The following is a 15523-nucleotide window of genomic DNA, read 5'->3' as shown; positions in this document are numbered from 1 at the left end:
AGTCAGGCTTGTGGATGAAACAAGTGGCACACTCACTCCATGGGATCATCTGGCCCCTGTATCACCTGAGATGTCCTGGTTTGAGACATGTGAGATGTTAGCTGACTTATATGTCAGTTTTTGCTGCCTAACAAAGTGGCCACAAACCTACTAGCTTAAAAGCAACATGCCTTTGTTATTTCTCATGACTCTGTGGTCAGCTGGGTGGTTCTGGTCGAGATTAGGTTGACTGCTCTCTGCGGGGCAATCTCATTGGCAGTGGGTCCTTAACAGCTGGATGGTTTAGGATGGCCTCATGCAGACAGTTGGCAGGCTGGAGGTCAGGTTCCCTCCTTGTGGCCTCATGTCCTCAACAGATGAGCTCAGGCTCATTCACGCAGTGGCCTCAGGGCTCTAACAGCAGCGAGAGAGTGAGCTGCAATGACAAGTGCTTCTTAAGTCTCTGCTTGTGTCATTCTTGGCGATATCCTACAACCAACAACAAGCTATGTAATTTGTGGCCATTTTTGTGATTTACCATAGATAATTCTAAGATCACCTGCTTAGAATTTAAAAAGAATTGGCTAATTTAAACATGAAATATTAAAACTATATAAGCCAGACATAGAAAAGACTGGCCCAGTCTATGTCTTAGGCTGGGTTTCCCCAGCAGCAGACTCTGAGACAAGGACCTTTGTGCAAATCATCTTCCTGAAAGGAGATCACAGAAAGTACCTGTAGGGAAGAAGGGAAACGGAGGAATGGAAGGGGAAAGTATGCTGGCGATCAGGTTATTACTGCAGAAAGGGGCTCAGTCCCACTGGGGACTTGTGGGAGGTGACAAAGAAAAATGCCTTAAAATTCTCCAACCCAGGAGTCCAAGAGAGCTGGTATCAGTCCACCACCTCCTGTCCATCACTAGTTGAGGGGTGTTCCAAGGCCATGACTCCCCAGAACTTCTGGCCAGGCTGCACATGGCCCAAGCACTGTAGTGGTCACAGAAAGCTCTCAGGCGGGAGGTAGAGGTGAGGCACTGACAGCATCTGCCACAGTGGAACAACTTGGACAAGGCCACCTGGGTCCACACCCAGCTTCAGTCATTACGGTGTGACCTCGAACAAGTTTCTTTACCTCTCCATACATCAGTTTCCTCATAATAGTACTCATCTCATAAGATTGTTAAGACAATTAAATAGATGCTATTCGCTTTTTTAAATATCATGATGTCAACACCCACCAGGCTCTGCTCTCCTGGAACAGACCCAGGTTGCAGGAAACCACTTCAGGAGCGCAGAGAAAAAAAAAATTCAAAGGTGCTTTTGCTCTCAGACCTGAAAGAATTTAACTCTTAAGTACAGGAACTGGCAGGATTTTTATTAATAAGTATTCTGCAGTGGTGAGAGACAAATCACAGAGCATAGGTAAATAAGTAGGGGAGAAAGCCTAAAGCCGGGGGGAAACCTGAAATTAGGTTTCAGTGGAAATCCTCATCTCAGCAAGCCTCCCACACCAGGCACCTTAGAGAGTGCTGCATCAGAGCAGAGGGCTACCAGGGAGAGGCAGCCACCTGTGCCCCATCCCTAGCCCATTGTAGCTTACCCAGCTTTACCCCTTCTTTCCTTGGTCTCCTCCAGAAAAGTCCTTCTGAGAGATGGATCCGTTATCACCCAAGCATCTCAGCACTTCACCCCAGTTAGCAGCCGAAGCTCCAAAAGTCCTCCGCATGTTGTTCGCATTAACTTGGGTTTATGGGAATTTGTTTGGGATGGACGAGTCTGCAAAACAATCAGCGTCAGCCCTGAAATTGGAAGCACGAAGGACTGTGAAGAAAACCTGTTTCCAGGGCTTTGCTACTGAAGCCTTTCCTGCTTTGTCCCCACCTCCTCAGCTCCCTGCCAGTCTTTGTAGGGTCAGTGACCCTGAGCCTGGCACACCCCACTGACTCTCTCTTTTCTAACAACAGTAATCACTAGGATTTAATGAGCACTTTCCATGTGCTGACCCCTGTGCTGAATGCCCATGTGGTTGTTGGCACTATGGTCTCACTTTACAAATGAGGACTCTGAGGCGCAACCAGTCAAAGCAGGCAGAAAGTAAAGAGTCAAACCCAGGCAGACAAAGTCTTGTTGCCACCTCTGACACTCTGACTGCATTGTACCTTTTTCCATATTAGTGTGTCTGTGCACCTTCCTTATCCCCCTGGGTAGGCTGTAACCCTGCTTCAGGGCAGAGTCTCTGCTTCAGGGCAGAGTCCTTGGAATTCTTATGTGTGAGGGACTCGGTGAAATAATTTAATTAAATTAAATCCAGCCTCTGTTATCAAATGAAGGTATCTCTTTTCTGTCATCATTTACTTCTTGCTAGAGTAAAGATAGACTGTGCTGTTGGTAAGCAGACCTCATTGCTGGGAGTTCTCCTATATTCTTAGCTGACAGCCACTCCTCTGGCTCAGAATGATTCCCTCCAGTATGAGAAGACAGCATTCATGGCACCTCATGGTCTTTTCTACTCTATTTCAGACACTCTCCTACACTCAGCTATGCCATGAAAGGCAGGTCTCCTCTGTCCTGGCCACTTGTCTCTGAACATCATCCCAATGACCAATGTGACCTTTTCAAAGCTGGGTGCCCAGACCTGGACAAGCCAAATGTGGCTGTCCCGGGCATAACATGGTGTCTTGCCAACAGGTCTACCACCATGACTGGCCCTCAAAATATCTTTGCAGAATAATAGCCCAATGTGTTGAGTAACTGGGCAAATGACAGACATGACCTGAACCTCATCATTAACTTTCTGAGACTATGTCCTTATTTGAAAAATGGAGGTGATAATCTCAGTCTTTCCCACTTCAAAGTTTGGTGAAGAGGAGCAAATAAAACAGCACATATGGAAATTGTAAAACATAATTAGAAGTCATGTCATGTATCATTTTAATCTCTTCACTATCACAACCAATGGAGGACCAAACTTGCCAACAGCTAAAGGGGAAAAAGAAGGTACGTTCATTCTCTAACAACAACAACAACAAAATCTATGATTCAATCGAGACCCAAAGACCTGACCAGCAGTTCGTGGAACCAACAGGGAGCTCATCCTCTATGCCTACAGTCGACATCAGTCATTTTGGCTGCCCATTGCCCTTCCATCCTTCTTTTGATAAAACTGTGGCTCAGCAATTTTCTGGGTAACCAGCCCTCCCTCATTTTCACACCAAGTTAATGGAAAGGGACTAACTCCATGCCCCAGCCCTAGGGGTGGGCCCTGATTGGCTTTCACCAAATAGCATATTCCACCTTTTTGGCCACAGAGATTGGTTCATGGATGAGCATTTCCACTGACATCTCAGGCCAGTAAAATCCAGCTGAAAACTTCTTTTCAGCAGTTGAAAATAGTAACCCTCTCTCTTCTGCCGTATGTGCACAAGGAAGGCTGTAGCCCCTGAAGTACTGACAGCCACCTTGAGACTGAAGAAAGAGCCTGCTAAAGAAATGAGCAAACATTCCTGAAGGTGAGTCAAGAAATAGATAAAGAAAGTAAATTCGGGGTACAGTGTTTGAGGCTGGATCAAGCTGTACCTGAAACAAGACAAGCCCTGTATTTTTCAATTACAGGAGCCAACGAATTCTCTGTATTGTTTTACCAACTTAGGTCGATTTTCTGTCACCTGAAATCAAAAGGATTCTTCTAGATAAAGTCCTCTGTGTCACTTCCTGCCTTTTCTGTTTTCTTGTATAACTTCAAGTATTAAAATGCAGGAAACAGCCATTCAGCCATCCCCAAACAGTCGGAAAGACTCCATGAACCTGGTGCAAACTATAGAATGCCCTTTCTAAGAAAATGGAGATGGTAGAATCTGCCTTACAGAGCTGTTTTGAGGATTAAAGAAGGTAATGTGTGTAAGTTGCTTTGCACATTGCATACCACACATTAAATATGCAGCCTATTTTTCCTTTATTATCCAAAGGCACTGTTCTACTGTGTCCCCAGTCCTTCACAAAGGCTTCTAACTTTAATCACAAGAGTCATGGGTGCACAAACACACTAAGTTACAAGTGTAAAAAGAGAATTAACATCTGACCACAAAGAAGAAACCTGCAGGGAGGGGCCAATGAGGAAAGGCCCCTGAGCCCCTCTGAGTGTCAGTCCTGGCTCCTTGAAGCTGATCCAGTCTCCATAAAGGCTGCCATGCACCATGGAACAGCTGCTTTTGAGGATGTGTTAGGGTTCCCCAGAGAAGCAAAACCAATACACATAAACACAAACACACACACACTCACTAAGTTACAAGCGTAAGATGAGAATTAACATCTGACCACACACACACACACACACACACACACACACACACACACACACACACATTAATTGGCCCACAGGATCATGGAGACGGAAAAGTCCAAGATATGCTGTCACAAGCTAGGGAGCCAGGAAATCTGGGGTGTCAGTCAGTCCAAGTTTGAAGACCTGAAAACCAGAGGGGCCACTGGTGTAATGTCTGAGCACAGGGCAAGATAAGACATCCCAGCTCAACAGTGAAGCAGAAAAATAAATGTACTTCACTGAGTCCACCAACTCCAACCCCCACAGACACACCCAAAGATAATGTTTAACCAGATATCTAGGGATCCCCAGATCCAGTCAGGATGACACATAAAATTATCACAGGCAGTCTTTGAAAGACTCAGCAAATTTCCAGAACTTTGGTTTTACCAGCTTCAAACAGAGTGAGTAAAATCTTCCTCATCAGTGGAATGGAGGAGCTTGTGCAGCCCTGGGCCAAGAAACTAACACCCATCTGCCGATCCTTCTTTTACACTAGCTCCACCCCAAGCTAGGAGACACTCCAAGTCCAAAGATGTCTTTAGCATACTTCCTCCCCATCCCAGCAGTCCTCCTTTTCTCCAGAGGCTGCTTCTGGTACCAAGACAGACAGTAACAGCCCTGCATAGATGATGGACATGTCACTAGATACCCCCCTGGCAGCGCATTTATAGAGGTGTCTAACCCTCCTCCTAGGTACAGAGAGCCATATCGTTTATGCATTTGTAAAAGTGTTCAACATCGTGGGTGCTTAAACAATAAATTTTAAATGTATCTTAACATCCTCAAGTCACCATAGTTTCAGGGTCTCAGCAAATTCTCTATCATCATCATCAATAAAACCACATGCATTGAGCTTCCCAGAACTGCTTCTCAGTTTCCAAAAACTGTTTTTTTCAGCTCTGTCTGAAAACATCTCTTTTAGTTTTCATTTGCTTTAACCCGCCATGCAAAAAGTATAGATTAACTTAACCAATTCCCTTAACTACTTGACCAAATCTAAATTTACTCTCCGACAAAAGATGTTCAGCCTTGTCATTTCATTTACGTATTTTCTGGGTCCTTAGAAAATAGAATCACATTCAGTTATGAAATTTGTTTTCTCTATCTATGGAAATTTACTCCTGAAGTCTGCAGCCAAAGGTGTAGGAGACAGGGAGAAAAAAAGAGGAGAAAGAAGGAAGAAAAAGAGGAGAGGAATACAGAGAAATTATTTTCTTGAACACTATTGTTTGATGAAAGGTTTATAAATGCACATAATTTTTGAGACTATATTTTATCAGACACACTCTTACATAGTCAATTGTAACAATGGAAATGTTGCTTGCTTTCACGGAGACAAATAATAAATTTAACAATTTAAAAAGTTATCAAGCAATAGGATAATAATGCAGATAAGGCCGGGCATGGTGACTCACGCCTGTAATCCTAACACTTTGGGAGGCTGAGGTGGGTGGATCACCTGAGGTCAGGAGTTTGAGACCAGCCTGACCAACGTGGTGAAACCCCATCTCTACTAAAAGTACAAAAATTATCCAGATGTGGTGATGGGTGTCTCTAATTCCAGCTACTCAGGAGTCTGAAGCAGGAGAATCGCTTGAACCTGGGACACAGGCGGAGGTTGCAGTGAGCCGAGATGGCACCATTACACTCCAGCCTCGGTGACAGAGTGAGACTCCATCTCAAATAAATAAATAAATAAATAATGCAGATAAAAGAATATATTCTGGAATGTCGTTATCCACTGACTCCAATCTCAGAAATTTCACCGTTAGGCAAATTGAGTAGCAGATTGTTAGAAGACCTTAATTGAAAAAAAAGGAAAAAATTGCTACTTTTGGGGGACTATGCTTCTACCCCTCCACGCACTGTTTACCTTCCAATACCTGAAATTTAGACCCACATGGCCAACCCAATGGTCCACACTTGCCTTGAGCTCAGGGTTCTCCTGACGAAAGAAACTTCTTATAGAAATATGTAATTGAGGTAAAGCAAAGAAGCCTTACTCTTTACAGGGACTGGTTCTCAACTCTCAAAAGCAAACCAAGGGCCTCCCCATTTCCAAGCTGGGGTTAGCAGGGACAGGCCCACAGTCAGTGCAGCCTGATGAGCCCACTCCACAGCACCAGCCATCTGGAAACTCCCCGCGGAGGATTCACTTTCCGACTTCATTGTACAGTGAAGACATCTGTGCACTCAGAGCATCTCAAGGCAAGCCTGATAAGCATTTGTGGGTTTTGCGGTTTTGGGGATTTTTTGTTTGTTTGTTTGTTTGTTTGTTTTGAGATGGAGTTTTGCTCTTGTTGCCCAGGCTGGAGTGCAATGGCATGATCTCAGCTCACAGCAACGTCCACCTCCCGGGTTCAAGAGATTCTCCTGCCTCAGCCTCCCAAGTAGCTGGGATTACAGGCATGTGCCACCATGCCCAGCTAATTTTGTAGTTTTAGTAGAGACGGGGTTTCTCTATGTTGGTCAGGCTGGTCTCGAACTCCCGATCTTAGGTGATCCGCCTGCCTCAGCTTCCCAAAGTGCTGGGATTACAGGCGTGAGCCACCACACTCAGCCTGCGTTTTGTTTTTTAATGAAAAGGTTTGGATTGTTTGTGTTTGTGTTTTGTTTTTTTGTTTGTTTTGTTTTTTTTGAGACGGAGTCTCACTCTGTCGCCCAGGTTGGAGTGCAGTGGCCAGATCTCAGCTCACTGCAAGCTCCACTTCCCGGGTTTACACCATTCTCCTGTCTCAGCCTCCCAAGTAGCTGGGACTACAGGCACTCGCCACCTCGCCCGGCTAGTTTTTTGTATTTTTTAGTAGAGACGGGATTTCACCGTGTTAGCCAGGATGGTCTCGATCTCCTGACCCCGTGATCCGCCCATCTTGGCCTCCCAAAGTGCTGGGATTACAGGCTTGAGCCACCGCGCCCGGCCTTGTGTTTTGTTTTTTAAGTAAGTCAGGATGAGAAAGTTCAGACTCTATTTTAAGCCTTTAAATACCTCTTAACTAAAGAATGAAGTAAATGAAAACCACAAGCACCTGTTACCAGCCTAGTGCTCGGCTATTTTGTATTATCCGAAGCCAGAAACAGCAGGCAGATGGGGAAACCAAGGTGTACAGCAAGGTACAGGGAATTGTTTAGTTCCCAAAATTGTGGCTGGCATAAGCAGGATTGGAATAACGCCTACCCTGAGAGACGAGAGCAAGCAAGCAGTGTGGCACCATGAGGAGAGCTGGATTCTAAACAGGCACAGGGCAGTAAAAATCCAGCACAGGGCAACCAATGTCACCAGAAATGCAATCTCCTCTTTAGAAGAGGCACGAGCTCCCTGCTGTCACAGAAAGGATTTTCCATCCAACAAGCAAGTATGGAGCCGCATTGATTCCCTTTTGGAAACATGTAAGGAAGAAACTTCCTATTGTGAGCTTACAGATGCCAGGACCCAAGCCAACTTTGTGAACAATGACAACTCATGGCATGTGACATACTGGTGTGTGTTCCAGGAAGGAGACAAATGCTATGGTTCCTCTGGAAAAAGAAAATATGGCAGCATTCCACAGGGAAAAAAAACAATAATGACAAATACCCTGTCCAATGTATTACAGTTACGGTAATTTCAATGGCATAGTATTAACATTGAAATCAATAAAAGAGATCAGTTGAATACAATTAAGAATCCAGAAACAGACCTGTGGGGAATTTAGAGTGTGACAAAGATGACATTTTGAATTGGTAGAAAAAAGAGTAAATTCACATGACAATATTCTATCCACTTTGGAAAAGTTAAATTCGATCAATTAGATTATATACCCGACACCGTGAACAAAAATACTCTCTGGAAGGCTTAATGAACTAAATGTACAAAAACCGTATAAGTAATAAGTAATAGAAGAAACTATTTTTTAAATATTTTGTAATCATTTATGTTGGTGTAGGGAAAGGCATGGCATGAAAGCCAGAAGCTATAACAGGACAAAACAGAGTGATGTTTTTACACTTTTTAATCTTGCATATAGCAAGTATACTAATAGAAGTCAGCTCTTTTTTTTTTTCTTTTTGAGACAGAGTCTCGCTCAGTCACCCAGGCTGGAGTGCAGTGTGCAGTGGTGCAATATCGTCTCACTGCAAGCTCTGGCTCCCAGGTTCACGCCATTCTCCTGCCTCAGCCTCTCGTGTAGCTGGGACTACAGGTGCCCGCCACCACACCCGGCTAATTTTTTGTAATTTTAGTAGAGACGGGGTTTCATCATGTTAGCCAGCATGGTCTCAATCTGCTGACCTCGTGATCTGCCTGCCTCGGCCTGCCAAAGTGCTAAGATTACAGGTGTGAACCACTGCACCCAGCCGAAGTCAGCTCTTAACTATTGGTATTAAATTCTGAAAACAAGTCTGTTTGGAACAGACTCACTAATATCCAATAGCTGCTCTTACTGATAAAGGATCTGAGGCTTGGAGAGACCGGTGTCTCAGCCAGGGCATTTCAGGAGAAGGCAGACAGGCAGGAAAGAGCCCAGGTTCTGTTCCCTCACTCCTCCACTCCTCTTGGTAAAAATAACTCTGAAATCAGGGTTGAGTAATAGGGATAAAGTCTTGTGTTTCACTCTGTACTTTTCAAAGCAGTTTCTCTCCCATTACCTCACTCAGTCAGCACAGCAGCCTATGCAATGGGAAAACAGGACAGTTTCGATCATCTTCATTTCTCAGACAAGGAAATTGAGAACTGACAGCGAGTGGCTGGCCCTGGTGTCAAGCTCCTGGAGCAGGGGTGTGGCCAGACTCCACAGTGCTCTGTTCCTGGTCAGAAGCATTCTTCGTTCCATCCTGCTGTCTCTTGGGAGGCTCGCCAATGTTTCAGTGCCTTCAGCAGTGAACAGCAAAATGCTTGCAGTTCCCAGACATTTCAAAGTAAACTTGCCCATCTGACAGGAGAATAAGAATCAAATCCTCCTTGGAGGAAATCCAGATGGCAGGCTTCTTACCTCCACCTTTCAGCTCTCCGCTTAATTCCATGCATAGTGCTGCCAATAAGCCAGTCTTCAATTAACTGTCAAGAAGACAATGTTTCAGTGGCGTTCCTGGGAGTAGGTGGGAGGGAGGAGAGCGCTATGGGCCATGGGTAGGAGCAAAAAGAACACAGGACCCCACATCCGTGTTCACTGTTCATCTGCATCTCAACCCATTTCATTCCCTGGTATTTTCTCTTCCTGTATTCATTCCTGGCATGACACATGCAAAAATTCTAACAACTGATATAACAACCCAGTCAAGTGTGTATATAAATTCCCCATAAGGGTACAGGCAGCTCCGCTTAGTTTGTAATCATTTTTATTTCATTGAAAGCCTCAGAGAGTGTCATCAGGTACTATTAACTTAAGTGCTCTATGGAGTAGACCCAGTTTACTGGAGATAATAGGGAGAGACAGTCTCTTAGAAAATTCAACACTACAGAAGATCCTTTCCACTCAAAATGATCGGACACATATATGAGATGGCCTCATATAATCCACCACAATCTCAACATAATAATGCTTTATGAACTTTAAAGTTATTTCCTTCCCTGGAGCCTGCCCTTGGTGCTTTCTGAAGGTGCTTGATCATGAGAGAGAAGAGTGATTCACTACCGGCTTTTGTAAAACTTGCGAGATGGCTGAGCCAGAGCCCTCTGGCCATGGAGCTAGAAAGGCCGGCCCCAAGGTGGGGCTATACAGAGGCCACCAGCTCAAGTCCCAGATCATACAGGCTGCTGTCAGACCCCAATCTGCCACTGATGTTGGTCAAGTGTAATAACTGCGCTGAGACAATTCACTTGCAAATGGAGAAAAATCAAAGTACCTATCTCCTCGAGTTGTGTGAGGATTGAGTAAGAAAGTGCTTATGGCACATAAGAAGTATTCAGTAAGTGTAGAGCATTACATTATCAGTATTTACTCTCTACTTTTAAAAATAGTTTCAACTTCTATTTTAGATCTAGGACTTATATGTGCAGATTTATTACAAACTATGCATCCAACAAAGATCTAATATCCAGACTCTATCAGGAACTTAATTCCACAAGCAAAAACCAAATAACCCCAATAAAATGTGGGCAAAGGATATGAACTGATATTTCTCACAAAGAAGACATGCAAGTGGCCAAGAAACATTTAAAAATGCTCAACATCACTAATCATGAGATAAATGCAAATCAAAACCACAATGAGATACTACCTCACACTAATCGGAGGGCAATTATTAAAAGTCATAAAATAACAGAAGCTGGCAAGGCTGTGGAGAAAAAGGATTGCTTATGCACTCTTGATAAAAATGTAAATTATTTCAGCCCCTGCGAATAACAATTTGGAGATTTCTCAAAGAATATAAAACAGAACTACCATTTGACCCAGCAATCTCATTACTAGGTATATACCCAAAGGACGATAACTCATTTTACTCTCTATATTTTAGACTGCGAATCTCAGCATACTTGACTGGTTAAAAAGAAAAGACAGTACATTCACAAGCCATCTTCTTCCTCCATGGTGAAACCGTGGCTAATGCATTTCACCTTCAAGTTTTTATGGAAAGAGACATACATCTGAACATTAGTACAATAGTTTTATTTTTTTCACTTAACCAGACAAAGCAACAAAAGAATTTGCAAATGTTTCATGCTAATTGTTCATAAATCAGATCCACACACCTTTTTTGTTATTTTACCTCACTGTTTTTGCCTTCTCTGTGCAATGCCCATCACACTTGGGGCCATTGTTCCCCTGGCTCTTTTGCAGGTTTACATGTGGCATGGAACATCTTCCATGGTATCCTCAAGAGCTCTCCCTCCTCTCCTCCCTGCTCTAATGATGTGCTGTAGGCTCCCAGTCTTGTACTTCTCCAGCAAAGAAGGAAACTGAGGTCTGGTAGGAGCTCTTGGCTCCTTCACCGAGACTGATGCATCCCTCATTAGGGGCCTTATCCTTATGCAAGGAGATCTTCCCTACATCATTCTTCTTCTAAGTTTCTATCCACTGCTGCCTCCTTCTCCCTTAGGCTCTGGGGGTGATAGGCACATAGCCATAGCAAGACTAAGCAAAAGGAACAAATCTGGTGGCATCACATTACCCTCCTTCAAACTATACTACAAGGTTATAGTCACCAAAACAGCATGGTACTGGTATAAAGCAAAAAATATTGCCCTTGAAATTTTTGTTTTTTCTGTGGTTTTGTTTTGTTATATAAGCATGAGCAAAACAATAATCAACTTATGTAATTTAGAAGTATTCAGGAGGGTCTTTTAGTTCTATAATTTTATGAATTTATTATTTAATATCTTGGTCTCACTATTTAAAAAAATGCCTTATGTATATAGTTTTAAAAATCTATATAATTGGCCGGGCATGCTGGTGTATGCCCATAATCCCAGCACTTTGAGAAGCCAAGGCAGGCAGATCTCCTGAGGTCAGGAGTGCCAGACCAGCCTGGTCAACACAGTGAAACCCTGTCTCTACTGAAAATACAAAATTGGCCAGGTATGGTGGTGGGCACCTGTAATCCCAGCTACTCGAGAGGCTGAGGCAGGGAGAATCACTTGAACCTAGGAGGTGGAGTCAAGGTCACGCCATTGCCCTGCAGCCTGGGCGACAGAGCGAGACTCCATCCAAAAAAAAAAAAATCTATATAATTAATTATCATAAAAGAATTGAAAAATACAGCTGAACAAGAAGAAAATTAAATCGTCCACAGTCATGCCACTTCTGTATGATGTCTTTGAAATCAAACTTCTATACTCATAAACTCATATTTCCTATTCATTTACTTTAAAAAAATTTAAAAACATTTTTGTGGGCACATTTAGGTGCATATACTTATGGGACACAAGAAATGTTTTGATACAGGCATGCAAAGCAAAATAATTACATCATGGAGAATGGGGTATCTATCCCCTCAATCATTTTGTTGTTTTGTGTGTGTGTGTGCTACAAGGAATCCAATTATAGCCTGTTATTTTTAAATGTACAATTGTATTATCACTGACTAGAGTCATCCTGTTGTACTAATAAATAATAGGTCTCACTCCTATAATTGTCATCCCTACTTCTCTTCCAAAATTGTTATTCTCAAACTTGCCACTGCTTTTCACTCTAATAAAGCTAGACACAATTACTTAGATCTCATTTTATTTAACCTGTCAGCAATGTGTGACTCAGCTGAAAACTCCTCCATAACACTCTCTTCACTTGGCTCTCAGAGTCTCCTGGTTTTTCCTCCTGCCTTTCCCATCCATGTACCATCATCTATTTTGCTTGCTTCTCCTTGTCCCCCACCTGTCTCATACGTTGAAGTGTCCCAGGACCCAGGCGGGCATCTTTCTCATGACTTTTAGCACCGTGTACATGCTAATAATTTCCCAACGTGTATTTCCAGTCCAGGTTTCTTTCTTGAGTTCCAGACATCTAGATCAATCTGCCTACTTGACATCTCTTTTTAGTTAGTTAGCTACTGGGTATTACAATGTTATCAGGTCCAAAACTGGGCTGCTGATTTTTTTTTTTTTTTTTTTTTCTGAGACGGAGTCTCACCCTGTGGCCCAGGTTGTAGAGCAGTGGCTCCATCTCGGCTCACTGCAAGCTCCGCTTCCCAGGTTCACGCCATTCTCCTGTCTCAGCCTCCCCAGTAGCTGGGACTACAGGCTCCCACCACCACGCCTGGCTAATTCTTTGTATTTTTAGTAGAGATGGGATTTCACCGTATTAGCCAGGATAGTCTCGATCTCCTGACCTCGTGATCTGCCAGCCTCAGACTCCCAAAGTGCTGGGATTACAAGCGTGAGCCACCCCCCCCCCCCCCCCCCCATTTTTTTTTTTTTTTTTTTTTTTAGACCTACTACTCATGTAGTTTTCTTGCATTCATGATAACTTTTCCAGCGGCTCTGCCAAAAGTCTTGAGGACATCCTTGACTTCTCTCTCTCTCTGACACCTCACACCTAATCTGTCAGTCAATCTAGTTGGGTCTACATTCAAAATACAACCAGAAGCCAGTCAGATCTTCCAGGTCCTAGCCACCACCATCTGCTGCCTAGATGAGTGATGAGTGAGTATACTGTTAATTGGTCTTGTTTCTTTATTTTTAATCCTCTTGCCATTTATTCTTAAACCAGGGTCCTATTAAAACATGCCAGATTATGTCATTCCTCTGCTCAAAACCTTTTTTTTTATTATTATACTTTAAGTTCTAGGGTACATGTGCACAACGTACAGGTTTGTTACATAGGTATACATGTGCCATGTCGGTTTGCTGCACCCATCAACTAATCATTCACATTAGGTGTTTCTCCTAATGCTATCCCTCCCCCAGCTGCCCACCCCCTTACAGGCCCCGGTGTGTGATGTTCCCCACCCTGTGTCCATGTTTTCTCGTAGTTCAACTCCATCGATTCCCATTTCAAATTTCTTTCTAATACCCAAAAGGCAGCACATGATCTAACCTGTTTTCTCTTTGACTTAAACGTCTACTATTCTGTTCCTTTCACTCTACTCCAGCTACACTGAACTTCTTGGAAACTTCAAAGCATGCTCAGCACCTTTCCCTCTGTACCTGGCAGCTCACTCTGTATGAAGGGTTTTTCCCGCACATCTCTCAGCTGTTTCTTCCATTCTTCAACGGAAAGTCACTTTCTCAGCAAGGCCATATCTGGCCCTTCTAATATTTCCACCATCCCTCTCCTCCAATACACATTTCATTTTCCTGCTTTAATTTTTCTCCTTTAACATATATATTTTGTTTGTGCTGTTACTGGATGTTCACTTCACTCTCATGATCAGGATTTTGTCTGCTCCTTACCACATCCTTAGTGCAACTCAATACATATTAAACAAGTGAATAGAGTTTACCCTGGTGTATTATTTTAAACATAAATTCTCACTTAAGAAACAGTATGACATGGGCTAATTCTGCAAATTTTACTTGGCATTATGCACATTTGCGGGATTATTTTAGTTATTTTTAATACTCTATTTTCTCTATATTTATATTCTTCCATTTAGGAAGGAAAGCCCAATATTGAGATTAATATTTTTTCTTTTACTGGTTATTATGATAGTTTTAATTATGGTAAAATGAGTCAACAGAGTTGCAAATTTCACTTGTATTTTATTAGAAATAATAAAATATAAAGGTGGTTAATGCAATTAATGTAAAATTTTTTTTCAAAAGATTATGAGCCTTCAATATCTGACAAAAAAGACAAAGTTTGAATTTATTGCTTTTCATACTAAGAAAGCTATTCTTGTCAGACACAGACTCTTCTGATTAAGCAGCTGCTGGTGTTATACAGATTTGGGGGAAGAGTGGAGTTAAAAGCTTGGCCAACTCTCACAGGCGTCAGTGGGTTGATGCCAACTGCCTGGTGCAGCGTAGTTATCTGAGGGAGACTGCTGTGGAATGTTTGGCATTCCCAGACACGCTGATTAAGGTAGGTTTGTCTCCAACTGGCTATCTTTCAGAGGCAAGCAGCTGACATTGATTGGTTGGGGAAAGAGGCTAGTGATCATTGATTATGTGTCTAGATTTAAAATGACTTCTGTGTAGCTGCTTGTTATCGGGGCTACAGATCAGACCTTCCCTAAGTTTGAGGCAACTTTCATTAGATGTTTTCTGTTTCAAAGTTGCCTTCCATCAATTATGTTCAAAATAAGAATTTTTTATATTCCAGAAATGTAGACGTGTTTTTGAAGTTTGGATAAAGAGGAATTGTTTAATAACTGCTCTCAGAAAGATTCCCCTCTCACATTCTTTAAGATGCTTATTCTTAACTGGGAGAGTTACCTATATAGTTATTTTTCGATAAATAATTGTTAGTTTTACGTGTGTGTGTGTGTGCGTGTGTGTGTGTGTGTGTGTATTAGGGGCTGAGGCTGAACTCCTAACATCATAATCTCCAGTAGGAAGTTTTAGTCTCTTTGCAAATGAAGGTAGGTTATATAATAGTGATATAACTATGCATGTGTTTATTTTGTAAAAATGTAATTACAATTTTTTTCTTAAAATCTACATTTTAATATTAGGATTAGATACAGGGCTAAAACTGTACAAAGGCTTCAAAATTACTTTGTTTTCAAATAATCATAAGTAATCAGAATAGTGCTATTTTTGAACTATACATAATGACATATAAATGTTTTTAAAGTTCTCCCCACACAGTATATTTTCATTTTTTTCTTTTAGGTTATATTTTCTAGCTTATTTTTAAGAACTTGA

This window comes from Piliocolobus tephrosceles, chromosome 21 (assembly GCF_002776525.5).
Source record: "Piliocolobus tephrosceles isolate RC106 chromosome 21, ASM277652v3, whole genome shotgun sequence".
NCBI classification, from domain to species: Eukaryota; Metazoa; Chordata; class Mammalia; order Primates; family Cercopithecidae; genus Piliocolobus; species Piliocolobus tephrosceles.
This window is presented reverse-complemented; position numbering follows the sequence as displayed.